We start from the raw sequence: 10067 nt of genomic DNA, 5'->3' as shown, positions 1-10067 counted from the left end.
AGACTGCGGATACTGAGTGACGAGGTGCTTGAGAATCCGATCAAAGACATCTTGACGGAAGCAAAGAGCAATATTGAACGCCTGGACGGCCAGATGTATAAGCGGCAGAGACTGCAGAAGTACAAAGAGCGCAAGGAATGCACCAGAGGATTATAATAGGATTTGAAGAAAGGGAAGAGAATGGAAGCTGCGGTCAACAAGAACGCTGAAGTTTAAAGACGCATGTCCTAAGAAAGGCATATTTATTTGTCGAGCGCCCAACCTTCTACGAATTCAAATGAATCAGAGCGCCGGAATGGTGGCGATTGTCAAAAAAGGGGATTCAAAAACAACTGTGGTCAGGTCGACCAAAGTGGAGAAGAAAATCTAGCCAAAATAGAGGGAGATGCCTTGAAGTAGACACGGGATCAGCGATCACCATCATGTCCTGGGACACTTTAAAGCTGCCGTCCGTGGGCGCCACTAAGCAAACGCTAAGGTGATATCAGAATCGCATCCTGTTCGAGGACCATAAGGACGGTTACATGAAAAGATGCCCATCACGATCGTGGGAACTCTGCCCAGTCTGTTGGGACTAGACTGGTTTCGTGCCTGGGCATGGAGACTCATCTACAGAAGTGACTGTAACCTGAAAGACATTCTCTTTAACGAGTTCAAGATGTCTTCAAGGACTGCCTCAAGTACAAGGGGACCCTATTTCCTTCAACTTAGACCCCAGGTAGCCCCATTAGGCTTAAAGGAGAGTTTTGCCCTAAAACCAAAAATCGATAAGGAGCTGGATAAGCTCATTAATCAGGGATTTTGGTGCCAGTCGATCACGCAGGGGAGACGCCAATCGTCACCCATAAAAGGACGGGTCAATTAGAATTTGCGCTGACTACAACGCAACAGACAGAAAAGCACTGTTCCGTGGTGCAACACTTATTGCACTCTTGGGGCAATGTCTTGCAGTTAGATCCTGTTCAACTGCCAGTAGACGCCCGCACAGCCCCAAACGCAGAGCACAGGGGTATGCACCCGATTGCAATTTGGGGTCAGTGTGGCACCAGGGCTGTTCCAAAACCTGATGGAGCGACTACTGCAGGGCTCCCAGGGTAGTTCCTATGATGATGTCCTAATTTCAGGGAAAACATGGAGGAATTGGGGGAGCTTAAGAAAGGTCTTGAGCATTTTCCGGACAGCGATAAAAGGAAAACAATGCAGATGGGTCAATCAGATTTCTTGGGCTACGGATAGACAAGAAAGGAATTCACCCTACTGAAAGCAAGGTTAAGGCAATTAGAAGGCTCCAGCAAACAAAGCAGAGCTGCAGGCATTCCTGGATTATTAATTTTACTCTTTTTAAAGAACAAAGCAATTGCTTGGAACCGCTGCATAGGCTCTTAGGAAAAATACTGTTTGGTCTTGGGAAAGTCAGAAAATAGGGCTTTGAAGCAGTAAAGAACCTGCTCTCAAGTGATAGCCTGCTCATCCAATATCGACTCATTACCCTAGTGCTGGTTTATTTTATGGGGTGGGGGCTAAATATAGACAAAGCACAGAAGTATAGTTTACTCTAGAACGATGTCCTCCCAGAGAGGAACTACAGCCAATTAGACAAAGAAGCACTAGATTGTTAGGGAAAAATTAAGTATGTCTTTGGAATTTTGAAATCGTGACTGACCACAGACCATGGGGATACTGGCTAATCCAACGCCTGTGGCACTTTGACGCTAATGGACTATTTTATATATGATAAGGCATCGACCAGGAAAAGAAGTGGGGCATGCAGATTAAGATGACTACCAGAGATCAAGAAGGGATTATCCAATTGACTCTTGACTCTGGAGTCACATCTAAGGAAGTAGATCATAGACATTGTGTTAAGGACTGTACTGTACAGATTTTGGGGAGTTAAAGAAAAAAAGATGAGCTCAAGTGCCAAGTGATAATGAAAGTAAGAAAGGTATTGGATTACGAGGGTCACCCAGGATAAGGATGAATTAGTAGAAATGGTGGCTAAATTATGGCAGAGATTGCTGAGAGGGTAGGGAAATGCCAGTTGAAGAGTCCAGATTTATAATAGTCAGAAATGGGAAAAGAAGTGGTCAAGAATCCATATTGATTTTGCTGGCCCTTACGAAACATTCCTAGTGGTTGTGGATGCATTTTCTAAATGGTTGGAGATCATAAGGAAATATACGGAAGCAGTAATGAATGGACCTATTCGAACTCACGGTTGCCGGACATGGTGTTAATGAATTACGGCAGCCCAGTTTGAAGAATACCTGGCAGAGGAAGGCATCCGACATGCCCTCTCTGCGTTTTATGGAATGGTTGCAGATTTAGATGGAGGCATTGTCCAGGCTCAAGCCAGGTGACTGGCAAACAAAATAGACTTTCCTGGCGTCAGCACAGAACCCCAAAAGCCACGAAAAGCCCAGAATGCTAATGGACGGAAATGATATTGAAAATTACACAAGATTACAAGATAGAAAGATAAATGAGCATAGATGTGAATATGACGGTATTTTTATAAATAATAAAGATAGAAAATATGGTAGATAGACAAGAGTGTGAACATAGATCATTAAGAAAAGATAACTGCAAAGGAAAATGAAATAAATCATGACCAATATAATTTGAATACAGCTGACAATGAGGGAGGCGAAGATTAGCTGAGTAGAGTTAGGAATCAGGTTGACAGCAGGAAATTAAAATTAATCCAAGATGGCCAAGAAAAAAAGAGTCGACAAGGAGTGAGAGAAAGAGCTGAGGAGAAAATGAAGAAAAAAAGAACTGAAGAGGTAGAAAGAATAGAAGATTATTTATGATAGAAAAAATGATAAATAAATATGAAATAGAGGAAAGTGTTTTCTGAAGATATATCATTTGATTTAAAATTTGAGGAAATGACTCTGATTGAGGGCAGAAATTATAAAAGGGAAAAGTTTTAGTGTTGCTGGGAAATATTAAAGAGCAATTTGGGATAAGGATTAAAAACACATTGAAATATTTGGGTATAGTGCTTTCACTTAAGGTTAAAGAATTGAAAAAACTTAATTATGATGTGGTGATTAACGAAATTGAGAAGAAGATAGATAAATATAAAATTTTAAAGTTGTCTTGGTTTGGTAGAATTGCAATGTGTAAGATGATGTTGCTGCCCAAGTTCAACTTTTTATTCGAGATGCTACCACTAAATTTGACAGAGAAAGATATTGAAGGATATCAGAAAAAACTGGATAAATTTTGTAATGGTGGCAAAAGACCTAGATTAGTGAAGAAAATGTGGTATCAAAATCAAAAGGAAGGTGGATTAGGAATCCCCAAATTATTTAATTATTACTGTGCGTATGGTATCCGGATAGTGGTAAAAATATTTAAAGGTGAAGATAACTATTGGAGACTTAGAGTTAAGGATATAGAGAAATTTGGATCAAGGTGGTTTTTAGATAAAGCAAATTCAAAATGTGTAAGTAGTAGTTATTGGTTAAAGGGATTAAGTAAAATGTGGAATAAATTTGTTAAAATTTTAATTCCGGATATAATCTTTTTGGGGGAGACAATTGGAATTTGGCGATTAAAAATAATATAAACGTAATGAAGTGATTAAAGAGGAAAATATAGAAATTATTAGAGATTGGATAAAAGTTATGGAAATGAAAGGAGGAATAAAGAAATTATTGAAAAATTAGGGTTAAGTTGGTTTGAAAAATACAGATAGAAAAATGGACAAAAAACTAAGGGAAAATTATTCGATAAATAGATGTGAAACTGAATTTGAATATTTAGTATCTCGGATTATGAAAGATGAAATTGGGCTAAAGGGACTCGTTAGTAGGGTTTATAAGATTATAAATTCTGATGAAAAATTACAAAGAGTGATGAGGACAAATTGGGAAAAAGATCTTAATATTGAAATACCAGAGTCAGATTGGAATGTGAATTGGAAGAGTAGAATTATGAGAACTTTATCTATAAGGATTAAAGAGCACAATTATAAAGTTGTTTGAAATGGTATTTGACTCAGTAAGATTGTCACAAATGGATAAAAAATTAGTAAAAATGTTGGAGATGTGAGATGGAATTGGGGACTTATGAACATATGTGGTATAATTGTGATAAGGTTAAAAGTTTTGGCAACAATTGGAGAAAATGATATTTGAAATGATGGGGAAAGTAATAACATTGAGAGTGGAAACTATATTATTGTTGGTAATTAAGGAAATAGAATTAACAAAATATGAAAAAGAATTGATTAGAATTATGATTATAATAGGTAGAATTATAATAGCTAGATATTGGAAACTAGATGTGATTTTTAGAATAGAAGAGTGGAATTCTGAAATGTGGAAATTAGCTTTAAATGATAAAATGACATGTGATATTAAAATTAGAAGTGGTGTGTATAAAGAAGATATTTTCTGGAAGACTTGGAAACCATTTGTGGACTTTGCGCTTGGAACATTGGACGCTTCAGTACCTGTACCTCGAGAACGTGGATTTTGGCAATCATGAGGATATATCCGAAGACCCAAATCTTCCTTTTATGTATAGCACAAGGGTGTAATAATGTATTTTTTTTGTTTGTTTGTTGTAAAAAAAGTAATTAAAAAAAAAAAAAAAGTAACTGTGAGAGGGACCTTGGAGTCCTAGGAGATGATCACTTGAACATGAGCCAGCAGTGTGCAGCCATCACCAAAAAACCTAATAAAATCCTGGGTTGTATAAACAGAGGCATAGAATCTAGATCACATGAAGTACTATACTAGTCCCACTTTATAAAAACCCTAGTAAGACCCCACCTGGAATACTGCAACCAATTTTGGTCACCATACTACAAAAAAGATGTTGAGACTTTGGAAAAAGTTCCGAGGAGAGCATCTAAGATAATCAAAGGCCTGGAGACTAAAGCATACAAAAAACAGCTGCAGGATTTGGGTTTAGCTAGTCTAAAGAAAAGAAGAATTAGGGGTGACATGATAGCAGTATTCCAGTACTTTAAGGGGCTGCCACAAAGAAGAGAGGGTCATATTATTCTCCAAAGGGAGGGTAGGACAAGAAACAATGGTTGGAAACTAATCAAAGAGAGAAGCAACCTGGAATTAAGGAGAAACTTCCTAACAGTGAGGACAATCAACCAGTGGAACAGCTTGCCTTCAGGAATCATGGGTGCTCCATCACTGGAGGTTTTTAATAAGAGACTAAACAGTCACTTAATCTGAAATATAGATTCTCCTGCTTGAGTAGGAGGCTGGACTAGAAGACCCTCAAGGTCACTTCCAGCTCATTCATTGTATTCTAGTACCTCGTGTAGCCCTTGGATTGTCCTTTTGAATTCAGTGTATTTTTTTTTCAATGAAACATGATGTGTTTTGAGCAATACATAAAAAAACTTTTCAGATTCCCCAGAGTGATTTAATTTTTTAATTTATTTCTTGCCACTTTTAAACTTAAATAACCTCCCCTCATCCTCCCTTCGGTAGATTGTGTATTTGTATCTGTCAACTGAGGCTAAAATTTCATGGATTTGGAAAAGTGACAGATGCTTGCTTCGTATTAAGGCTCCTAGGCACGTTTCCTGGAGTCTACTTCCCATTTGATTCAACGGGGTTTTCTTTTCTTTTCTTTTTTTTAATTAAGAATACTCCACTGGAAAGCCGGACATAAATATCTACCACCTTCAGGCCATTTTGTCATCCAAAAGTAAACGGAGGCCTTCGGTGTTTTCCTATTGGTTACCGATGATGTAATGCAGCAGAACATACGGGTATCTCTCCCCCCCCACGTTCCTGTTAAGAACGAGAGAAGGCCGCTCCAGTGTTTAGCCAATCAAAAACAAGAGTACATTACGGCCTTGGGGAGTGGAGTAGGGAGGGCAACCAGTTCGATTGCTTTTCAAATACCGCCTCATTCTCATTCCCCTCCACCCCGCCTCATTTGCAGCCCTACCCAATCAGAGTGCAATATTGACACTAGCCCCTTCGGCTATTTGAGAAGCTCTTTTAAAGGACACGGAAGCTAGGTAAGATGGACATCTTTCTTAGCCAATTGAATGACGGTAAAAATATAAAGGCGGGCTAGGGGGAAATCAGTGTGTTTTGTAAGAGAAAGAAGTAGTACGGAATGGGGCGGGCTGAATAAGTCAATTGGCACTCGTGTGGCACCAATGAAGCTTCATACTACATAACCATGTAGCTTTCTAGAAGCACATAGATGAGGGCGGGAACCTGACTTCTATCGACCAATTGATGCGAAGCTGAGAAAGAGACTCGTAGCCAACGGGCGTTGTTTTATAAATGGCAAATAAATTAACCAATCGGTATTTAGAATGTGAGGTTTGACAGGTGAGAGATCCAATGGAAACGTGGGCGAGGACCAGAGCGTTTGAGTGACCGTCACTGCGACCAGTAAAGGTAAATCTTTTTCTTTTTTAAAAAAAATACCGGTTCGACACTCACTCTCTAGCTCTCGCTCTCCGAGGCTCTGGTAAGGGAGGGGGCTCTTGTCCCCTCCTCCCACCCGGTGCATTCTGACGTTGCGCGGCAGGGAAGGAGGGCGGGCCTAGTAGCGGCCGCTGGGATACAGGCTTCCAACATGTCTGCGCTGCTGGCTGCGCTTGGATTGCGAGGGCAGAGGCCGACGAAAGGAGAGGCCGCTGCGTGAGGAGGAGAAACTAGAAGAAGGCAGCGGCGGCGGCTCGAGCTGTAGCCCGACCCGACCCGAAGCCTCAGTGGGGGAGACGAAGGCTCCCTCCGCGGGCGGGCGTGGAGTTTTTAGGCAAGCTAAGAGGCTGCGGCGCCAGGTACAGGCCCGGGCCGGCTCTTTCGGAGGGAAGGATTGCGGGGCGGGGAGTGGGCGAAGACTGACGGGGAGAACGAGGCCTTGTCAGGCGTGAGACGTTGAGCGCAGCAAAAAAAAAAAACGGAAAAAAAAACCTACGCAGAGTGGAAGGAAGAGGGAGGACGGCCTCGGCCTCCGCTGGCGTTGCGGGCAGCAGCAACCGCGGGGAGGGGGGGGGGGAGAGAAAGCGCAATGGCTGAATTTGTATCTGCGCTGTAAGGCCGGGGGTGGTTGGGGGGGGAGCGCGGAGAGATGAAAGTGGTCTTCGGTCGGAAGAGCAGGATGGAGACGTGCGGGCTCCTGGGGGCTCGGATCATAGGCCCGTCGTGGGCGATTACGGCTGCTCGACGGGGGCCTCCGGCTGGGAAGGCGCAGTTTGGGATGCAAGGCAGCTTTTGATGGGATGTGGGCTGAATGAGCCAGATCTCGCGGTTCCCTACCTTTGGATGGGAAGGAGAGGCCTGGGGGGACGGAGGACCTTTTTCTCCAATACATATTAATGCTCCGTTATTTGGATGTCGACCACAGGGTGGAATTTTATAGTTATTCCATTAAAAAAATAAAAATAAATAAAAAGCTCAGTAGGGTCCGGCCTCCCCGGTTTGCTGATTTGGAGAAATGCGCGAACCTCTGAAATGTAAATTCTCTGCAGGGGCGGTTCTGGGATTAATGCAGGTTGGGAACTAATGTTACCAAAAGGAGACAACTCTCCGTGCTGGCCCTGAAGGACATGGCCCCACATTCCTCGTAATTTTGGTGATGAACCCAGAAGTGAAATCTATATTTTTTGGCGGTTGTCTGGAATTCAGATCTAAGGGCTGCTTGCTTATTTGCTGACTAATTTACTTTTATTGATAAGCATTTTAAACTACCTCAATAGAAAGCCTGTATAATGTAAGCTGTTTTTAAAAAAATATTTGAAAATCTCTATTCCAATCCCATGAGAGATTCTCTGTAGTTTTGTATTGCTGCCTGTGCCTTCGTTTTAAGGGAGTACAAGTGGAAGACAAATTTCTAATTTTACATAATGATTGGAAAAACTAAGATAGTGACTAGAAAGTTGAAGAATAGATTGAAATTACAGCAACTTGCAGTTGCTTTGGAAAAACATCTTCATATTTCATGAGAAAGTACTAATATAAAGATGGAGTTGTAAATTTGAACTTATTTGTACATGGTATATGTTCAGTGGATGTTTAATTATTTAATCAAAGGATTTAGCATTGTTAAAGGGAGATGCTATTTGTAAGCTGAATTATTTGATCAATAATAATTTGAGAATTTTTATTCAAGTCACGTATGGAATAATGAAATTTATGAGCTATGATTTTGAGCAGAATAAGATAGTGATAGACAGAAAACTTAGGCATTTGTAAATATGACTATATGTGCCACTTAGAGATGCTATTATCCACATACATATATTAAACTAGTGAAGTTAATCTGAGTACAGTATAGCTTGTTTAATGTGGATTTACCACAAGACTGAGCTAGGTTCATGTACTTTGTGAAAAAATGTAGGATTAAAAGTATTTAAGAATTTACAGAAATGAATCATCATTGAAAGCTTGACATTCTATTACCAGTAGTTTCTTACAGCAGATAACTTAGCTGTATTTAAAAAGCATCATCATTATAGTGGAAACCAATCCTTTTCTATATAGAACTTACCTTTGTATAGTGGTAGTGTTTTGTTTTGTTTTTTGCTGAAGATCCAACTTGAATACTTAATAGCATGACTTTTTTTCTCTAACATAATTTCTTGAAGCTTAAGTCCTTAAAAGTTAAGATTGGGATCTCTTGCCATCCATAATATAAACATTATTGTGATTTGTCACAGCTGATTAGACAGGAGTTTTCTCTGCCCCCAGTAGGCGGTTTTTATTCTGTCACATTATGTTCTTTTCTGCAGCTCTCAAGATCGTGTTTTCTACTGGTTAGAGTTGTGAAGACTGTACAATAGTTCTCATTATAACACAGTGGAGGGAATAGAGACATTGCCTAGGGAAAATGATTAGTTGTACTGCCACAACTAGTCAACCAAATTGTAAGATGCTCTGCCCAGTAATCAAATATGAAATACCCAAAGTGTTTATAGAATCATTTCTGCAATATCACTTTATACTGGCATCTGATTATTTTGGTAATATAAACCCTGTCTTAAATTAGGAATATTGCCACAACAGTGGCGACATGTTATAAACCAGGGGTAGGGAACTATGATCCTTTTATGACTTCCGGACTTCAACTCCCAGAATTCCTGAGCCAGCCATTCTGGGAATTTAAGTCCACAAGTCATAAAGAGGCCATGGTTCCCCTATGAACTGTTAATGTAGAAATTCTGATACCTTCAGACGACCTGTGTACAGAAAAAAATAAATAGGGAAGGAGGATTCTTTGTTGCCCTGTACTACAAAAATGCTTGGAAATTTTGAATACAGGGTAAACTGATTTTGCATATGCTGAAGGTAGTTTTGTCAATGTTTCAATAAGCTTAGATGGTGCTACAGGCAATATGGCAATATATACAGTTCTTAGAGTTAATATGGCCTTTTAATTAGAATATTATAGCAATAGTATTCTGAAATCTCATCTCTAGCTGCTTAATACAGGTTTGGTATACTTTTAAAATCAATGTAATAGAACAATATTTTGTCTTCCTATGTATTTTATTGCTGTTGTGTACTTTAGAAAGCAGGTTTTGAATCTATCAACTTTGATAGAAATAGCATTTAGGCTAATATACCACCCATAGTGTTTTATAGCACTTTGGGCGATTTACAATAGCAGCAGTATTTGTATATTCTCCAGTTATAATCTTCTAACAATTAAAATTGAATAAGAGGAATGGTAGTTCAGTAAGCTTACCTATATTATCTCGTTGCCAGCTGTTGACTCCATCTTAGTTTCCTATCAATACTACAGATTCTAATATTCTAGTATTTAGTAGAGCATTTTTGAGTTGCACAGGTAGTCTTAACCCACAAGTTACTGGTTATGTTTATGCGTATGCCATCTTATTTTTATCATAACTTTCTATATTGTCTATAATAAGTGAATTATAATCATAATTATAATCGTACTTCCTAACTGAGGACTTCTGGCTATTTGAAACTGGCAATAGTAGTGCAGTACTGCTAGAATTTATTAATAAAATAGCAATTGGGATGAATAAAGTGATCCTGTAAATTCCTTGAAGCTTTAGAAAAGAAGGATTGCAACTCATGACTCAAAGGGCTGGT

The 10067-nt window shown here is 39.6% G+C and overlaps 1 protein-coding gene across 5 annotated transcripts in view; it reads left to right on the top strand.

Moving 5' to 3' along the window:
• Positions 1-6204: 6204 nt before the first annotated feature.
• The window catches only part of PPM1B (protein phosphatase, Mg2+/Mn2+ dependent 1B), an 84867-nt gene continuing 81004 nt past the window's right edge, over positions 6205-10067 (top strand). Inside the window, exon 1 of one of the 5 annotated variants that reach the window (XM_058165225.1) lies at positions 6205-6398. The gene's annotated coding sequence lies outside the window, so the exon portion shown is untranslated. Of the gene's footprint in view, positions 6399-6460; positions 6788-10067 lie in introns of those variants that run through there. The other 4 variants (XM_058165224.1, XM_058165227.1, XM_058165228.1 and 1 more) reach the window with 4 other exon arrangements.

This window comes from Ahaetulla prasina, chromosome 1, assembly GCF_028640845.1.
Source record: "Ahaetulla prasina isolate Xishuangbanna chromosome 1, ASM2864084v1, whole genome shotgun sequence".
In the NCBI taxonomy this organism is placed as follows: Eukaryota; Metazoa; Chordata; class Lepidosauria; order Squamata; family Colubridae; genus Ahaetulla; species Ahaetulla prasina.
Note: the sequence above shows the minus strand (reverse complement) of the source record. Positions and strands in the feature narration are given on the sequence as shown.